The 20,332-nt window shown below is 48.5% G+C and overlaps 1 protein-coding gene across 1 annotated transcript in view; it reads right to left on the reverse strand.

Moving 5' to 3' along the window:
• Positions 1 to 20,332, reverse strand: part of NAA60 (N-alpha-acetyltransferase 60, NatF catalytic subunit) — a 224,393-nt gene that overhangs the window by 186,683 nt on the left and 17,378 nt on the right. Inside the window, 1 exon segment of the mRNA XM_033915110.1 lies at positions 7,218 to 7,385. The gene's annotated coding sequence lies outside the window, so the exon portion shown is untranslated.

The raw sequence follows: 20,332 nt of genomic DNA on the forward strand, positions 1-20,332 counted from the left end.
CTTTTGGGCCTAGTGATGCCAAGAATCATTTTCACTCCTGCCAACACATCTTGGAATTTTTACATGCTGTTTGTCCGTCAGCCAGGCCAGCTTACCTAGTGAGGCCCCTCACTTCCAGAGGAATTTGAGATAAGAAAGTCTCCAGCTTGGAACTGTAAAACCAGTGCCTGGCACCCTTATCTCAATAAAGCGATTTATAGTGACATCGGTCAGAGATGTCAGGAGTTTGGTATGTAACTGAGACACTGATTGGCTGGATACATCAGTTGCGGGAAGAATAACAAGGAGCATCTTCAGTAAGGAACAGAATTGGTGAGGAATTGCAGGAAGTAACAAGCTGATGCTGGAGAGAAGATTGGAGTTGAAGTGAAGAGACTAAGGCAGTCGGGAGAAGTGTCTATGTTTAGACTGATGTGCCTTCCTAAGCTGCCCTAAAATCAGTTCTGGGGAACAGTCTCCTTGTGCCTTGCTGCTTTAGAAAGAGAGAGAGAGAGAGAGAGAGTGAGGCTGTCCCCAGGCAGAGAACGTAACTTTACCTCTGGTAATCAAAGGACTGACAGTTGTTTGTGGCAGCTTTCATCATTTCAAGAACTGATACCTTTAGCATGCTGTAATTAGTCTAAGACCCACAGGACTGAGAAGGCTGGCTCACTGCCTGGGAGAGAGAGCATCTGTCTTGGAGAAGCCCCTCCTTTTCTTTGGTGAGCAGGCATACCCTTCTATTATTCAGCTGGGTAGATAGATATATAGAAATTTTGCCTTGGGTAGGTTTATAGGATTAGCCGATAGGAAAACATAGCTAGAATTCAGTACTGAACCTCTTAGTAACCTTGGGGTCCTTTTACTAAGGCGTGCTAGACTATAATGGACGTGTTAGCGTTTAGCACGCACTAAAATGTCTAGCGCACCTTAGTAAAAGGACCCCCTAGTTTCTTATGAATCACAAAATTTCTATTCGTGCATGTGTTCAGAGTTCTTTCAAACCAGTATAAGAAGTGTTTATGCAACTGTATTTATCTAAACTCATTACATTGTCTTTGCATTTTCTATTTTGGTAATAAAGATGGTATTCACTAAGTCTTAGTCCTTCCTGATCTGTTTGCAAAGGCAACCAAAAAGCACAGTTACTTACCGTAACAGGTGTTATCCAGGGACAGCAGGCAGATATTCTCACATGTGGGTGACGTCATCTACGGAGCCCCAGCGCGGACAGCTTTTCAAGCAAACTTGATTGAAGTTTCAAGTTTGCTACACTGCACCACGCATGTTCATGCCTTCTTGCCCACTATAGGGCGCATCCCACCTCGTGGTCCTCAGTTCCATAACTAGCAAAGAAACCATCCTCGAGGAGGCGGGCGGGTTGTGAGAATATCTGCCTGCTGTCCCTGGATAACACCTGTTACGGTAAGTAACTGTGCTTTATCCCAGGACAAGCAGGCAGCATATTCTCACATGTGGGTGACCTCCAAGCCAACCAAAAAAAAAGGGCAGGTGGGAGGATGGCAATTTAGGAAAACAGATTACGTAACACCGACTGGCCAAATCGGCCGTCGTTTCTGGACAAAGTGTCCAGACAATAGTGGGAGGTGAACGTATGAACCGAAGACCAAGTGGCAGCTTTACATATGTCCTCCATAGGAGTGGATCGGAGGAAAGCAACCGAAGCTGCCATCGCCCGGACCTTATGCCCCGTGACTCGACCCGAGAGCGGGAGACCAGCCTGAGCATAGCAAAAAGAAATACAAGCAGCCAACCAGTTGGACAAGGTGCGCTTGGAAACAGGGTGTCCTAAACGATTAGGATCAAAGGACAAAAACAATTGAGGAACCTTCCGATGAGACTTGGTACGTTGGAGATAAAATGCCAACGCCCTCTTACAGTCAAGCGTGTGAAGCGCCGTCTCGCCAGGATGGGAGTGGGGCTTAGGAAAGAAAACAGGAAGGATAATGGACTGATTGAGGTGGAAATCAGACACAACCTTAGGTAAAAATTTAGGATGGGTGCGGAGAACCACCTTGTCATGATGGAACACAGTGAAAGGTGGATCCGCAACCAAAGCTTGCAACTCACTAATCCGTCGAGCAGATGTGAGAGCAATCAGAAATACCACCTTCCAAGTAAGGAATTTCAGGTGAGACTTGTCAATAGGCTCAAAGGGAGGTTTCATCAGTTGAGCCAAGACAACATTCAAATCCCAAACGACAGGAGGGGGCTTCAGAGGGGGACAAACATTGATTAGACCCTTCATGAAACGCGCCACCAGAGGATGAAGCGAAAGAGAACGTCCATCCAAGTGCCGATGGAAAGCCGAAATGGCACTGAGATGTACCCGGACAGATGTCGTCTTCAGGCCGGAATTAGACAAATGTAACAAATAGTCCAGTACCGAAGACACCGGGACCGAATCCGGATCCAGATGACGTGAGGAACACCAGGATGAAAACCTGGTCCACTTCTGGGAATAACAAAGCCTGGTCGAGACCTTGCGCGAGGCTTCCAAGACTTCCCGCACCGACTGAGAAACCGGAACCGCAGTCAAGGGGAAAGAAACCAAGCGGTCAGATGTAACGACTGAAGATTGGGATGCAACAGCGAACCCCAACTCTGAGACAGCAGAGAGGGAAACACAGGCAGAAGCAGAGGCTCTCGGACACTGAGCTGAAGAAGCAGGGAGAACCAGTGTTGACGAGGCCACCGAGGCGCAATGAGAATCATAGTGGCTCTGGATGACTTGAGACGAACTAACGTCCTCAAGATCAGGGGAAAAGGAGGAAACGCATAAAGGAACCTCCCTCCCCAGTCGAGAAGGAAGGCATCCGCCTCCAGACGGTCCGGGGAGTACATCCGAGAACAATACAGGGGTAGTTTGCGAGTCTCCGGAGAGGCAAACAGGTCCACTTGCGGAGTCCCCCAGCGGTCGAAGACCTCGCGCAGGACTCTGGAGTTGAGTGACCACTCGTGCGGCTGGAGAAGCCGACTGAGTTTGTCTGCCAAGCAGTTCTGTTCCCCCTGTATATAGACCGCCTGCAGGAAGATGTTCTGGGAGATCGCCCATTCCCAAAGGCGCAGAGCTTCCCGGCAAAGGGGCCAAGAGCCTGTCCCACCTTGCTTGTTCACATAATACATGGCCACCTGGTTGTCCGTTCGCACGAGGACTACCTGGTCGCGGAGCAGGTGGCAGAAAGCTCGAGCCGCCAGAAAGATGGCGCGAAGCTCCAACACATTGATGTGACAGCGTCGATCCTCCACCGACCACAGGCCTTGGGTCCGCAGACCATCGAGATGGGCCCCCCATGCGTACTCCGAGGAGTCCGTGGTCAGAACCTTGCGAGGCGGAGGGACAAGAAAGAGCAAACCCCCGGAAAGATTTGAAGAGTCGGTCCACCAACGGAGCGAACGTCTCAAAGAAGGAGTCACCGTTATGCGAGAAGAAAACGGATCGCACTCCTGGCGCCAGTGAGAGGCCAGAGTCCATTGAGGGATTCTCATGTGCAGCCTGGCGAACGGCGTGACATGGACCGTCGAAGTCATGTGGCCCAGAAGCATCATCATGCGATGAGCCGACACCATCGGTAGCTGAAGGATCAGCTGACCCAACCGAACCAAGGCCTCCAAACGCGGAGGAGGAAGGAATGAACGGAGGCGAACAGTCTCCAGCACGGCGCCAATAAACTGAAGTGATTGGGTCGGGCACAATTGGGACTTGGGAAAGTTCACCTTGAACCCCAGCCGTTGAAGGAAGGCGATAGACTGTAGGGTCGCTGAGATAACCCCTTCCCTGGTCGGGGCCTTGATCAGCCAATCGTCCAGGTAAGGGAAGACCTGAAACCCCCGAGACCTGAGTGCGGCCGCAACTACCACCATGCACTTCGTGAAGACTCGAGGGGACGAGGCCAGGCCGAAAGGGAGGACTCTGTACTGTAGGTGCAGCTCGCCCACCTGGAACCGTAAGAATTTTCGGAAAGCGGGATGCACCGGGACATGTGTGTACGCTTCCTTCAGGTCCTGGGAGCACATCCAGTCCCCTTCCTCCAAGAGAGGATATAATACCGGAAGGGACAGCATCCGGAACTTCTCCCGAACCAGGAATTTGTTGAGCTTCCTGAGGTCTAGAATAGGGCGTAAGTCCCCGGTCTTCTTTGGAACCAGAAAGTAACGGGAGTAAAACCCCCGCCCCCGTTGGTCGGAGGGTACAGGTTCCACCGCCCGAAGCCTCAACAAGGCCCTGGCCTCAGCCAAGAGGACTGGGAGCTGGATCCGGTTGTATGGGCAAGCCCCCGGTGAATGTTCCGGCGGTGTAGCGCAAAAGTTGAGTGAGTAGCCCTCTGAGACGGTGCGGAGCACCCAAGCGTCTGATGTTATCTCGGTCCAGGCCGTGTAATAGGACCGGAGTCGACCCCCAATGGGAAGGGGGTCCGGCGCGATGGCGGAGGGGGGCCGGCCCCATCCGCCCATCCTGTCAAAAGGACGGTGCGGGCTTGGCAGGACCCTGCGGCGGAGTTTTGGCTTGTCCCCCTCTTCCCTGCCTAGGGGGGCGCCGAGGCGGTGGCCTAGAAAAAGCCGGAGTCGACTTTTGAGGGTACCTCCTCGGGGGAGGCCGGAAAGGTTTCTGAGGCGTGGCTCGAGGTTTCGGACGGACCAAGGAGGCTAACGAGCGCTCCTGTTCCGAGAGCCGTTTGGTCGCCGCCTCCAGGGATTCATCGAATAATTCGGACCCCACACAAGGCAGGTCCGCCAGGCGTTCCTGCAGGTTTGGGTCCATATCGAGGGTGCGTAGCCACGCCAACCGGCGCATGGCTACCGCAAAGGCCGCCACCCTCGATACCAACTCAAACGTGTCATATACCGAATGAAAGAGGTACAACCTCAGTTGAGACAGGTTTGACACAAACTTGTCGAACCCTTCCTTGCGGGAGTCCGGCAGGGCCTCACGATATTGGGGCAAATCTTTTATCATGCCCCGTAAATAAGAGGAGTAGGTAAAGGCATAATTTAACGCCCTGGATGCCATGAAGGAATTGTCATAGAGGCGGCGACCAAACTTGTCAAGGGTCCGACCCTCCCTGCCGGGCGGAACCGCCGCAGAAACCCGGGAGGGCTGTGTCTTTTTGAGGGCAGACTCGACCAGGAGAGACTGGTGGGAAAGTTGAGCCTTCTCAAACCCCTTAGGTGGTATCGACCTGTACTTGGACTCCATCTTAGACGGCACCGCTGCAACTGTAAGAGGGGAAGTCAAGTTCCGAAGCAAGGTCTGAAGAAGCACCTTGTTTAGTGGAAGCCGAGGGGATTCCCTTGGGGGAACAGGGAGGTCCTGCTCCTTGAGGTACTCCTTGGTATATTGAGACCCCGCCCATGAGGTCAAGTCCCAAGGCACGCGCCATGTCCTGTATAAAGCCAGAAAAGGAGGCCTGCCTGGCCGCGGGTGAGGGGGTCTCGACCTCTCCGCCGAACAAAAGGGGGCTAGGGCTCGTGAGAATACCGGGGCTCCCTCCCGGAACCCGAAGCCCCACGAAGCCAAATCCAAGGGTCTCGAGGGGGTCGGGGAACGCCTCCGCCTCAAAGAACCCCTAGGAGACGTCCCCAGGCGTCCGATGGGACTGAGGAACACCCCCTCTTCCTCGGCGAAGAGTCCCGATGAACCCCCTTTCGCAGGAGAGCGGAGGAGCCTCGGGTTGTCGAGACGAAGCTCGGACACCCGCAAGGCCTCGCCCCGAGCGGCGAGGAGCGACCACGTCTCCGAGGAGAGCCTCGCGAACGCTTCGGCTTCCTCGGGCGAGGAACCTCGGGAGGACCTCGAGGAGGAGGAGGAGGAGGAAATACGTCTCACCGTGCGCACCTTGTCCCATGGGCCCGAACGCTGCATCTCAGGCGGGGCCCCCGATGGTCGCCGATGGGTCGCAGCTCGCTGCAACATGCTCGAGGGCGCCAGACAGCTCCAAGGAAATCAATGCTCGGAGCAGGTCCTGGAACGCCGGGATCCCCACCATGGTAGGCAGGTCCGAGGCCGGGGGATGCTCCCTGGAGGGCGACCCTCGGTCTCGAGTATTCCCTCGGGGCATGAGTGACCTGAGTCCCTGGGCGGGGGACCGAGGACGACCCACCCGCCGCAGCGGAACTCGAGGATGGCTTCTTCGACGACCCTGGAGTCGGGGATGGAAAAGAGGACTTACCCGAGGCAGGTTTCGTTGGGGGCGTCGGCTTCGAAGTCGAGGTCGAGGCACGCGGCGCCGCCGAAGGCGCCGAGGTCAAGGCCGGGGCCAAGCCGAGGCCGACGTCGAGGCCTTTCCGGACGCGGAGTCAACTGAAAAAAGCTCCGCCATCCTGGCGCGGCGTCGACAAAGCGCTCTTGCCTGAAGAGTGGAACACTTTATCGCAGGAATCGGTCGGAGTGTTCAGGACCAAGGCAGAACAAGCACCACCGGTGGGGGTCAGTGATAGAAAGCAACCTCTCACACCGGGTGCATTTCTTAAAGTCCGTCGAGGGACGGGACATGAACAAGTAGTGGCCGGGAACGATGCGAGGTCCCGCGGCCCGCGGCTCTCGGGAGCCCCCGGAGCCGAACGGATTGGAAACAAAAACTTTTTTTTTTTTTTTCAACCGTAAAAAACGGACGGACTAACCGAAAAAAACAACAAATAAAGCACAGCGACCGAGCTAACAAACCCAGACGCGGTGTCCAGAAGGCTTGAAAAACAAGAGCACAATTTCCACAGGGCTTCTGGCTCCGCGGAAGAAAATTGAACTGAGGACCACGAGGTGGGATGCGCCCTCTAGTGGGCAAGAAGGCATGCACATGCGTGGTGCAAGTGTAGCAAACTTGAAACTTCAATCAAGTTTGCTTGAAAAGCTGTCCGCGCTGGGGCTCCGTAGATGACGTCACCCACATGTGAGAATATGCTGCCTGCTTGTCCTGGGATAAAGAGAGTGATCCTTAAGTTTGTTATTGGTGGCAATCAGTGCTTTTCTGCCCTTAGACCGAACGAGCCAGACCAAAACTGCTGCAAACTAATTGTTTTTCTAGCACTAATTATCCTACGTTAGATTTCTTGAAAAACATTACTCCATGACCTTTGTTACAGTTTTATGAATAGGTTTTTGGACCAGCTAAGTGATTTCAATAAGAGTATATCATTATTCAAATTCTGGCATTTCCCTTCACATTTATCATTAACTAAATCATTTTTTTTTTCACAATGCCACTTTACCTGATACTCACCAATGGAGATAGCGTCACAGAGATTTCAGTAGGTGAGGCGTTGGCCTCCAGCGACCACAACATGGTGTGCACCTCAGGAAGGGATCCATGAGGTCGAACACGTCAACGAAGGTCCTTAACTTTAAGGGCACTGACTTCGAGAGCATGGGAGATTTTGTCTCTGAGGCGCTGCAAAACCAAGACACAATAGATGATGTGGAGGTAATGTGGTCAGCTCTGAAATCTACCCTACAGGAAGCAACCAACATCTTTATAAGAACTGTGAGTAAACGGCGGCGAAATAACAAACCCCAATGGTTCTCTGCGGAGATCTCGGAACTTGTAAAACAGAAGAAAAGAGCATTTATATCCTACAAACAATCACAACGACCAGAAGCTAAAGAAGCTTATCTAGAGAAATCTAGAACTGTTAAAACAGCAGTCTGAAACGCCAAACTCCGGAAGGAAGAAAATTTAACTAGGAATATTAAAAAAGGGGATAAATCCTTCTTCAGGTATGTTAGTGATAGAAAGAGGAATACAGACGGGATAGTGCGCCCGAGGAAACCCGACAGCAACTTTGCAAAATAGGACTCCGATAAAGCCGAACTACTGAACAAATACTTCTGCTCAGTCTTTACCTGCGAGACACCAGGATCCGGTCTGCAGCTGCAAACAAGGGAGAGCTCAGAAGACCCGTTCAGGAATTTTGAATTTTCCACCAGCAGCATCTACCAAGAATTGTCAAGGCTCAAAGTGAATAAAGCCATGGGACCAGATAAATTGCACCCCAGAGTGCTGAGGGAATTGAGAGATGTCCTGGCAGAGCCATTAGCTGCACTCTTCAATCTTTCTATGAGCACGGGAAAAGTTCCATTAGATTGGAAAACAGCCATCGTCATTCCGCTCCACAAAAAGGGATGCAGTTTAGAGACTGCAAATTACAGACCAGTAAGTCTCACGTCAATATTATGTAAACTTATGGAAACATTGATTAAACACAAATTAGATACGATTCTGGATGAGAGATTGAGGGATCCCCACCAGCATGGATTTACAAGGGGGAGATCCTGCCAATCCAACCTGGTGAGCTTCTTTGACTGGGTAACAAAACAACTAGACAAGGGAGAGTCCCTAGATGTAGTGTATCTGGACTTCAGTAAGGCTTTTGATAGCGTCCCACACTGTAGACTTTTGAACAAGATGAGTTCGTTGGGGCTAGGAGATATATTAACTGCATGGGTTAAAGACTGGCTCAGTGGCAGACATCAAAGGGTGAGGGTAAACGGTACTCCCTCTAAAAAGTTGGAAGTGCACAGTGGAGTACCACAGGGCTCGGTCCAATCCTATTTAATATCTTCATACGAGATCTGTCTCGGGGACTTCAAGGTAAAATTGCATTATTTGCCGATGATGCTAAATTATGCAACACAGTGGGCAGAGGTACCGTGCCCAACACTATGACACAAGACATACTATTACTGGAGCACTGGTCTACTAGTGTAAAATATAGACAGCAGATATAAATTCAGACATATTTTGATCAGTAAATTTAAAATAAAATCATTTTTCCTACCTTGTTGTCTGGTGATTTCATGAGTCTCTGGTTGCACTTTCTTCTTCTGACTGTGCATCCAATCTTTCTTCCCTTCTTTCAGCTTGTATGCTTCCTCTCCTCCTGACCTCATTCCACTCCCACCAACTTTTTCCTCTCCCCCTGCCCTTTCTTTCTCTCTCTTCATGCCCCCTTTCTTTTTTTTCTGTTTCTCTTCTTTCCTTCTGTCTCCCTGCCTGCCCTCTTTCTTTCTCCTTGCCCTCCCCCAAGCTACTGCCAATGTCGCTGCCATCAGGGAACAGGCCCCAAATCCGCTGCCGCCGCCCCAAACTCTCCCTGCTTCGGGCCGACCAGCATTCCTCTCATCAATTCTGCCATTGGAGAGGAAGACTGATTGGCCCAAGATCACGATCGATTGGGAGAAATGCTGCTGGGTCCTGCCTTTGTGGAAACTGAAAGTAGGCAGGACCCGGCAGCAAGAAGAGTAAATGGTAAGCTTCACTGACCTGTCTCTCGCCTTAGCCCATAGCGAACGCATGCTTCGGGGCTCTAACATGTGTGTGCCGGCTTCTCTTCTCTTCCTCCCCCCCCCCCCCTGGACATAACTTCCAGTTTCGGAGGGAAAAGAAGGGAAGCCGGCATGCACATGTTAGAGCCCTGGAGCATAAGTTCGCTACGGGCTAAAGGTGAAATCTCCAAGCTGGCTTTTTTTTTTTAATTTTTATTATTTTTTATAATGTTGAGCAGCAGCGGCAGCAGCAGAATTTAGCTGGGCGGTCATCTAAATTACCCCAGCGGACCGCCCGGCTGAAAGGCCCTAGGGATAACACTGGCCTGGAGCCATAAAATTTAGAGCAACCAGAAGTCCTGAGTGTGCTGATAGGCAAGGTCTTAGGGCGATGGTTTACCACAGAATTCATGAGGTCATTGAGGCCCTTGCCAAACAATAACTGTCCCTTAAAGGGAAGTCTAGCCAAAGTAGCCTTGGAATCACCAACCCATTGTCTGGATAACTAAAAAATAGTGAAGGAAGCGTTAGGCAATAAGAAAAATTCATTCAGGAAATGGAAAAAGGACAAAACTGAGGGGAACTGGAAAGAGCACAGGAAGTATCAAAAAGAATGTCACCGAGTGGTTCGAAAAGCCAAAAGAGAGTATGAAATTTCAAACCATTCTTTAGATATGTTAAAGGGAAGCAACCGGCTAGGGAGGAGGTGGGACCTCTGGACAACGGAGACAGGAAGGGAGTGGTGAAGGAGGAGAAAGAAGTGGCAGAAAGACTTAACATGTTTTTTTCGTCTGTATTCACAAACGAAGACACATTCAACATACCGGAACCTGAGCAATTCTTCAATGGAAATCAAGCAAAAAAATTAACATCCATGAAGTGAGCCTTGAAGATGTATGCAGGCAGATAGAAAAACTAAACTGACAAATCCCCGGGTCCGGACAGAACCCATCCAAGGGTTCTGAAGGAATTAAAGGAGGAGATAGCAGAACTACTGCAGCAAATTTGCAATCTATCCCTGAAAACAGGCATAATCCCGGAGGACTGGAAGATAGCCAACGTTACGCCCTTCTTTAAAAAGGGATCAAGAGGTGACCTGGGAAACTACAGACCGGTGAGTCTGACCTTGGTTCCGGGGAAAATGGCGGAAGCACTGATAAAAGAAAACATCGATGAACATTTTGAAAGAAATGAACTTCTGATAACCAGCCAACATGGTTTCTGCAAGGGGAAATCGTACCTAAAGAATTTATTGCACTTCTTCGAAGGAATTAACAAACAGATGGAAAAAGGAGACCCCTAGACATCATATATCTAGATTTCCAAAATGCCTTTGACAAGGTGCCCCATGAACGCCTACTCCAGAAACTGAAGAACCATGGGGTGGAAGGAGACGTACATAGATGGATCAGAAACTGGTTGGCGGGTAGAAAACAGAGGGTAGAAGTGAAGGGCCACTATTTTGACTGGAGGAGGGTCACGAGTGGGGTCCCGCAGGGCTCAGTGCTCGGGCCGCTGCTATTTAATATATTCATAAATTATCTAGAAACAGGGATGAAGTGCGAAATAATAAAATTTGCAGACGACACCAAACTATTTAGTGGAGCTCGGACTAAAGAGGACTGCAAAGAATTGCAAAGGGACTTGAATAAACTAGGGGAATGGGCGACGAGATGGCAGATGAAGTTCAACGTTGAGAAATGTAAAGTATTACATGTGGGAAACAGAAACCCAAGGTACAACTATACGATGGGAGGGATGCTATTAAAGGAGAGTACCCAAGAAAGGGACTTGGGGGTAATGGTGGACATGACAATGAAGCCGACGGCACTGTGCGCAGCGGCCGCTAAGAAGGCAAACAGAATGCTAGGCATAATGAAGAAGGGTATTACAACCAGAACAAAAGAAGTTATCCTGCCATTGTATCGGGCGATGGTGCGCCCGCATCTGGAGTACTGCGTCCAATATTGGTTACCGTACCTTAAGAAGGACATGGCGTTACTCGAGAGGGTTCAGAGGAGAGCGATGCGTCTGATAAAGGGGATGGAAAACCTTTCATACGCTGAGAGATTGTAGAAACTGGGTCTCTTTTCCCTGGAGAAGAGGAGACTTAGAGGGGATATGATAGAGACTTACAAGATCATGAAGAGCATAGAGAGAGTAGAGAGGGACAGATTCTTCAAACTTTTGAATAATAAAAGAACAAGAAGGCATTCAGAAAAGTTGAAAGGGGACAGATTCAAAACGAATGCTAGGAAGTTCTTCTTTATCCAACGTGTGGTGGACACCTGGAATGCGCTTCCAGAGAGTACGGTAGGGCAGAGTACGTTACTGGGGTTCAAGAAAGGATTGGCAATTTCCTGCTGGAAAAGGGGATAGAGGGGTATAGATAGAGGATTACTGCACAGGTCCTGGATCTGTTGGGCCACCGCGTGAGCGGACTGCTGGACACGATGGACCTCAGGTCTGACCCAGCAGAGGCATTGCTTATGTTCTTATGATCCAGAGCATCCTGCTGGCAGAAATGGAGTATGCCAACACCTTTGCCAAAACCCACATGAGGTTATATAATGCATTAGCAACATAATTTGACCCAGCCAAAAGAATTTGAGGAGGATCCACAGCCTAACTTTCTAGCATGCAAAGTCGAAAGAGGCAGGCGCATGAAACAAAGGATACTGCCAATGCAGCCTTTATGCCTAAAACAGCTGAATCAAAAAGTCTCCGGAGGACCACATCCACACAGCGGTCCTGCATATCTTTAAGCACCACATCACCCTCACTGGGTAGAGAGGTGCACTTAGTCAACTGTGCAACCAAAGAATCCACCCCAAGTTCAAGTTCATTGTATTTGATATACCGCCTAAGTACCTAGGCGGTTTAAATAAAATGAAAAACATTTGTACAAATGCTTCAAAGGTAATAACAAAAAAAAAAATAAATAAATAAAGGGAGACAAACAAAAAGGACATACTATAGGTAAGAGGATACATCATTTAAATTTTAGGTGGGGGAAGGACAAACCAAGAGGGTAAGAAAGAAGCTTAAAGGGACAGAGGGTGCAGCAAAGGGCATCGTGGAAAAGCAACAATGCTGACCCAGAAGAGTCTGGTACTCCTGTGCTAGAGGATACAAGCAAGTCATGGCCCTCTAAGAGCACCTTCTGGCGAATCAAATTGCTCATATCAGGGTACTAGGGAAAAAGGTGGAAGACTGCATGCGCACATCACAAAGCCAGGAAGAAGAAGTGAACGGAGCCGCTGAGTGACTAAATTCAACTCCTGCAAAGACTCTGCAATAAGATCTGGCAAAGCTGCAAACATAAATAAATGCAAAACCATGGGATTATCCCCAGGTTCCAAAACCCCAGAGAGATCCACAGATCCAGCACACAGTCCCTGTTCTCTCACCCAGAAGTGCTGTACCTGTAAATAAAGTGTCAGCGAGCTGGTCATCATCAGCAGGATCCCCCATATCAGGATCAGGCAGAGCAGAACCAACACAGCCGACTGAAAGGAAGATGTGTCCATAGAAGCTATGCCACTAATAGGTGCATCTGGGACAGAGCAGGAGTGTATAGGGAAGAGAACTGGCTTTGAAACTCATTCCACAAATGTTCCATAAATTCAGAGAAAGTCTCTGGCTCCTGAGGCAAGTCACCCTTTGATGACTAAACTTTGCATTTTTTTAGGCTGTGAAGGTCCGCAGCTAGGAGCACTGAACCAGTAGTTGTGCCAAGCCCCGAAAATAAAGATGGCCGCCCCAACAGGCTAATCAAGCATTTGGTCACCTGCTTCAACATGGGAGAGGCTAAGCTGGATGCCGTCACTTCTCCCAGGCCTGCCACATCTAATCTAATCCTTAGGTTTGTATACCGCATCATCTCCACGTTCGTAGAGCTCGGCGCGGTTTACAGTAGATGAAATAGGAAGGAACTACAACAGAGGGTTAGAGGTAAAAGTATGAAGAATATTTAGAGGACTTGGGATGCCAGATATGAAGAGTTTTTGAGGACATGGGATACCAAAGTTGGAGAGAGGCTTAAATTTTTGAGAAAAGCCAGGTTTTCAGATGTTTGCGGAAAACTTGGAGAGCGCTCAAGTTCCGAAGAGGGGAGGTAAGGTTGTTCCAGAGGTCAGTGATTTTGAAGGGGAGGTAGGTCCCAAGCTTTCCTGTATGGGAAATGCCTTTTAGCGAGGGGAAGGATAGTTTTAATTTGTGGGAGGGTCTGGTGGTATTAGGGTTTGAGGAATTCCAAGAAAGAGGGATAAAGGGAGGGAGGATACCGTGTAGGATTTTGAAAGCTAAACAGGCGCATTTAAAGTGGACCCTGGCGATTATCGGAAGCCAGTGAAGCTTGGACAGGAGCGGGGAGACATGGTCAAATTTACTTTTAGCGAAGATGAGCTTGGCCGCGGCATTCTGAATCTGCTGAAGTCTGTGGTGCAAGAATGCTCTTGAGGTGATAAATTTGCACAATCCTGTCAAGAATTCACATCAGGAGAGCCCAAAAACTCCATCCCAAAACTCACAATATTTTTCACTTACCAAAGTCAACAAACGGCAATTTTAGGATTTTTCAGGTGGGGGAACACAGGGGGGACATGCAGAAACTTTGAAAACCCCACTTTCCAGACCTCTCCCAATTCACTTCACAGGCTGTGACAGCCTTTACTCACTGTGACCTGTTTGTGGAACTATGCTAAAGCTTGCCTCAGTTCTCTTAAAGTAGCTGGATCAGAGAATCACTATCTCATGCTAGGAATGCCTCTGCAATGCTGCTCTTCGGACTGCCAGCCAGATTCCATGCCCGACTGCACCTCCACTCCAGCAGAGCGACAGACATGCACTGGAATGGGTGGAGATGAGGAGATGCAGCTGGCACCCTGCGAGAAGCTGCTGAACTTCCTAAGGGCACCTAACAGTCTGTGCTCGACCCATGTTTAACAGTAGGTGAGACAACTTCAGGGACGGCCCTAACTCCAAAGAAAACTAAGTAGGCTGGTTAACAGGTACTCACTAGGATTGGCCTGTCAGCTACAGAGAAAAGTTTGTGTGTTCTCAATGCAAAAAAGTTGGACAAACACTACAAGCACCAGAATCCCGAAAAAAGGAACTAAAATCAAATAAAATAATAAAAAAGGGAGAGCAGAACACCACATTCCTGCTGGCATGTGTACAGAAGGAAAAACTGTAGGTGGAGCTAGAGAGCACGGTGAAGTACAGCAGAGGCACAGAGAAAAAATCCAGAGTGGATTCCTTCTGAGTTGGATAACCTGAATTACCTGGTGGAGAAATATCTTGTGTATGTTGGACACTATAGCCATTTTAACACATATTTTCTCACAGTCCACAAGCTAACCAGATGGAACAGCATGTACTTTGCTAATCTATGAAAATGATACTCCTGCTGGCCTAATTCCTAAGGAGGATACTTCTCCAAGGTTCGGTGACCATTGTTCATTTGTACTGAGCTGTTATCAGTGCCGTATGACATATGCAGGGCACCCTGTGAAGCCATAAACCACCCATAACAAGTAACAACCCCTGAAGGATGAAGGGGGAGCAGGGATGTGGGGGCCTGGTGCCTGTCTCTTAAGCAAGCCATGGGATCCAGGCATGGCCAGGATGCTGGAATGTCACCCTTGCATCTTTGTTTCCATTTGCTGCATAAGACTGCTTACAAGGACACCATCCTGAAGACATACAGTGTTGTATAACGAATAAATCAGCCTCAGCAAGGTGATAAGGATTCAAGATATGGACAAAAGAAGTTCCTGAAGTGCCCTTTGTTTCTGGACTGCTAGGGCCCCTCTCGTGGAGGGGGAAGTGAGAGGCGTGGACTGGGGGGGGGGGGAATAGTTAGGTATACATTTTTTGTATCATTAGGGAGTCATATGACCAGAGTTTGGGGATGAGCCTTTTGAAACAAAGCAAGAATTTATCTGTATAAAAGACCATGCATCACAAGTAGGGCCAGAGAGATTTACCTGCTTATGCCTGGAGGGTGTGCTAGCCCCCTGCTCGGCATATGAGTGTAAGTGTTACTCTCCATTGCATATTCTGAACTGACAATATATATGTTTCTTGCTGTTATGACTCCGCTGCTATAAACTTGTGTTACCATTTTACTAATAATAAAAATATTGTCTGTTTTGGAAAATACAATGCCGTCTTGTAGTCATTCCAATGAGGTCAGCAAAGCAGCCTTTTTAACTCATTGGTGACCCCGACGTGATTCCCGCAAGCATGCGTAGGTTCCCTGCGCCTGCGTGATTAACAGACTTTTTATTTTTCAGGTGTTCCTGTGAACTTCAAAGAAAAACCCGTTCAGGGGATACTGGACGGAAGGTTCTCCTGGGTGAGGGTAAGCAGGAGTTTTGGGGGCCACCTTGTGGACCATTTTTATTTTTTTTTATTATTTATTTTTATTTTTTATGTGTGCCATAATTGGACGCCAAAACTCCGAGAAAAACAAAAAACAAAAGAAGAAGATGTCTAGCCACCCAGAGACCGTACGGAATTAATACTGTACAAACTGTAAGTACAACCTTTTATTTTACTTTTTATATATATTAGCGTTATCAATAGGGAAAGATAGTACAGTGTAGGGAGGCGCGTGTTTGTTTTTTTCAAGCAATTGTATATTTCTATATAGAATAAGGACTTGTACAGTTTAGTCTGCATCAAGATATTACCTCTAGAAGTCGTAAAAACAGCCAATCATTCTCAATTAGCTATAAATATAACCCACTTCCATGAAAAATGGATCAAAGTGACAGCTAAAAAACCCAAAAACAGCACCGATAATTGGCAATGGCCGAAGGAAGGTTCCCTACTGTGGGAAGACCTGGTGAAACTTCGGACCAATATTATGCAGCATAAGACTGGAAAATCTCAGAGTGATCATTTAGAAATGTGGACCTTGTGGCGGGAGTTGTGTACTAACCCTCCCATTTCACAGCAAGCAAAAATAGCTGTCAAAACAAAGCAGAACATGATCCCTGCAGAAGAGTCTAAGCCGCCGCCATATGAGGATAGCCCAGTGCCTGCGGCACCTCAGGCAGTGCCTCTCTATCCTGTGTTACCAGACTTGGACAAGCCTGCTGAAGGGTATTCTCCAGCACCTTTTGACCCTTCCCTGGTAAAAAGTGCTCCAGGGGATGTGGTTCCCACAGTAGTTTCCCCTGCCCATTTTGGAACAGGCAACCCTTTTAGAATTGAGGGAAATGTTACTCTGACCCCTCAGAGTGGATTAAATGTACCTGGCAATCACTTGCCCGCTCAGGACTCTGGATCAGAATCTGAGTTTTCTGATTCATCGTCTGATGCAGCACATGCTCAAGTGCCGGCACAGACTCCTTTCCGAAGGATGGACATCCCGTTACGACCAGAAGAGCTGGCAGTAACCCGGATGAATCCACAGCTTCCACAGCTCACATCTATGCCTCCACCCTTAACTCCTTACCACCCTGTGGTCGGTGCTCTTAGGGACCATTTGGCACAACACCAAATCCCGGTGCAGCCACCACAACCCACCTTTGCACAACCTATAAATGCTTATCAGAGCCCCATTTATGCAGACCCTGTCAGAACCATGTTCCAGTCAGCACTATCTCCCATGGAGATAGTGCTCCAGAACGAAGGATCTCCCACGTATGTATACGTTTGGGTATCCAATTTGGCAGGCTGGACAGAAGGACAGGCCCCGCAAATGATTCCCTACCCCCGAGAGGGGTCATTTGAAACTATCCATATGAATACTGCCCGACTGTGCATCAAGCAAGGCACAGGAGACCCCGGCTGGGATCTCAAATACATGAAAAAAGGCTTAAAGGTGTGGGAAAAATACGAGCACATTTACAAGGGAGAAGCAGTTCAATTCCCAGGAACTGCTTTAAGACAAAGCGTGGCTACGCCCATGCCCATCATGCAAGCCCCCCTTCTCATGAGCACAAAAGAAGGAGGGGGAGTGCAGCGATCCTACATTCCTTGGAGCTTCACTGATTTCGTGGCAATTACACGGCAGCTTCCCCCCTTGATGCAAGGAGCTGGCCCATGGATTAAGAAGTTTGAAAAAATTACAGCTCAGTGGACCTTAGGAATAGGTGATGTCCGACACCTATTAGTCCAATTGGTAGGCAATACAACAACTGATATCTTTTCAGATGCTGGCATTCCAGATTATACACCCGATGTCACATACTTTGACGGAGCCCCATTCAATACCAGCCGCCCGAGGGTCTGGAAAGCACTAAGGGACAGATACCCTGACATTAAGGATTTTTCAAAATTAACAACTAAACACTACTCTCTGACAAATGACATTTATGACCATATCCGGATGTTTGAAGATCAGTGGGAAGATGAGATGAATGAGCCTTGTAGTCATGTGACAATGAGAGGTCTGGCATACCAGATCTTAAAAGGCACGTTGCCAAAGAAGGTGCAGAGTAAGTTAGACAATATTGCAGCGATTGAAGGAAAAAATTGGAGTGAGATTGTTTCCCATGTCACTCATTTTGTGAAACAATCAAAGGAAGAGGAAGCTAAAACAGAGAAAGAAATGGTACAGATGCAAAAGAAGGTTTTCGCTTTAGATTGAAAAGGAGGAAACAGCGAAGGTAGACAAGCAAATTCAACATGATAACCAGGCTATCCAAGCTAAAATAAACACGGCTGTGGATAAGGCATTACAACTTGCTCAAATTAACTGGACAGATAGCACCCGACAACCCCCCTTCCGAGGAAGCCGTAGGGGGAAGGGAGCCCTGTCTCAATCACCTAGATCTCAGATACAATGCTTTAATTGCCTTAAATTTGGCCATTATGCAAATGAATGTAGAAATCAAACCCTGCGAGGGAGGGGCAGGTACAGGGGAGGCAGAGGCAATCCTCGGCCCCCTGGCAACCCTTACAATCGAGGAGGGCAAATGAATTGGGACCACGCTCCTGATTTCCCTTATCCTGCTGGAGCCCCGCACCAGTGGGAGGGCCCTGAGGATGGGGGTGAGTATACTCAATGACGGTCTCAATACCTTCATGCCATTCAAATGTCTGACACTGAACCATTGAAGTATATTCAGGTTGCTAAAGAACCTAGAGTACCGTTCATTGTAGACACAGGAGCCACTATGTCATCTGTCAATTTTGTGCCCATAGGACACACGGTCTCTAATTTTCAGGTCCCCACTACTGGCATTGAAGGTAACGTCACAAACAATAGGGTCCTAAAAAGAATCCCCCTCCTCATTGATCAGGAATTGGTTATCACAGACCTCCTTTATGTCCCGACATGCCCAGTAAACCTGCTCGGGCGGGATGTTTTAAAGGAACTCAGAGCTGTTATCACATTCTCTGGTTTGCTCTCAGCTAATTTGCCACTCCCGGAAGATGTGATCACCCAACTCCCTGACCTTGAATTCGGGAAGGTCATTTCAGTTCATGAAGTAATCCTCACATTAAAAAAGCCTAGTACTGGCCCGACAACTCCACAGTACCCCCTCAAGCCTGAAGCTCTCCAAGGGATTCGCCCAGTCATTGCCAAATTGCTTGAGGCAGGAATTATTGAATTCACTTCCTCCCCGTGGAATACACCATTGTTTCCTGTACTGAAAGCAGATGGTAAAACGTATCGCCTGGTCCATGACCTCCGGGACCTGAACATACTCCTGGAACAGGAATTTCCTATAGTTCCTAACCCTGTGTCCCTTCTTACTTCTCAATCGGTGATGGCATGGCACACTGTTATTGATCTGAAAAATGCATTCTATTCAATTCCTCTAGCCATAGAGTCCCGTCCTTTGACAGCGTTCTCTGTTGGTGTGAATCGTTACCAATGGTCCCGCCTCGATTAAGTGACAGTCCAGCTCTGTTCACTAAAGTCCTAGAGCACGACTTACAAGTTCTCCGGGAGGAACTGACAGGAAACACACAAGTTTCCCTTTTTGTGTATGTGGATGACATACTGCTGTCTGCATCTACCATTACAAGTTGCAGACACTTTAGTGGCAGACTCTTGCAAATGCTCACTGAAGGAGGATATGCTATAAATAAAGACAAAATTCAATTCTGCCAGCAGACCGTGACATTCCTCGGACACACATTTGGTCCGGAGTCAAAATTCCCTTCTGCTACTGTTTTGGAAGAAATCACAAACATTCCTCTTCCACAGACTATCAAAGAACTCCGCGGCTTGATGGGAATGTTTAATTACTGTAAAGATTACATTCCCTGTTTGAGTCTCAGAACAAAACCTTTGCGTGAATACTTGAAAGGCTCTCCACGGTCCTCAGACCGCATCACACTTACGAAAGCTCAATCAGATCTCATTGACCAGCTGAAACAGAATCTCCTGCAGGCTCCGAAATTTATGTTCCCCCTTCCCACACTTCCAGTCGATCTTTTCTTGATCAATGACCAGGATGGGTGGGCAGCAAGTGCTTATCAAGCCAAGTCTGGTTTTGTACCTCAGTGGCACCTTTACCCCAGTGGAAAGATGCTTTACTGAGTGTGAACAAGCTGTGGTAGCCGCGGCTACTGCAGTTACCAAACTTTATCAGACCCTGCCTTATGCAATCATCACTATGCATTGTGTTCATGAGGTTTCCAAGGTTTTACGTGACCCTGCTGTTACATTCACTGCTCGTCGTCTGGCTACATATCTTGCAGTGTTATTAACTGGAAATCTCACCTTTGTTCCTCCGACCAAAGCAGACTCACTCTTGGACAGAGTACAGCCATTCTTTCAATGCCTGCAGCCCACACTCTTGCAAGCCCACGGATGTCCTTACAAGGACTCTCCACAGACTCTGATAGTCCCCCATAAAACAGGAATTTACATTTTCACAGATGGTTCTCATACCAAGCGGGGCACAGCCTTTGCTCTGTTAAAATACTCAGTAACTCAGGATCAGTACAGCACTGAATGGTATTGCCTGTCTCCCCATGAGTCAGCCCAGACCGCTGAACTGGCTGCAGTACTCCAATGCCTGAGAAGCCATCCTGCTGAGCCCTTAACTGTTTTTTCAGACTCACACTATGCTCTATCCAGCATTTCTGACAACCTGCTGA

The sequence above is a fragment of the Geotrypetes seraphini genome, chromosome 11, assembly GCF_902459505.1.
Source record: "Geotrypetes seraphini chromosome 11, aGeoSer1.1, whole genome shotgun sequence".
Classification (NCBI taxonomy): domain Eukaryota; kingdom Metazoa; phylum Chordata; class Amphibia; order Gymnophiona; family Dermophiidae; genus Geotrypetes; species Geotrypetes seraphini.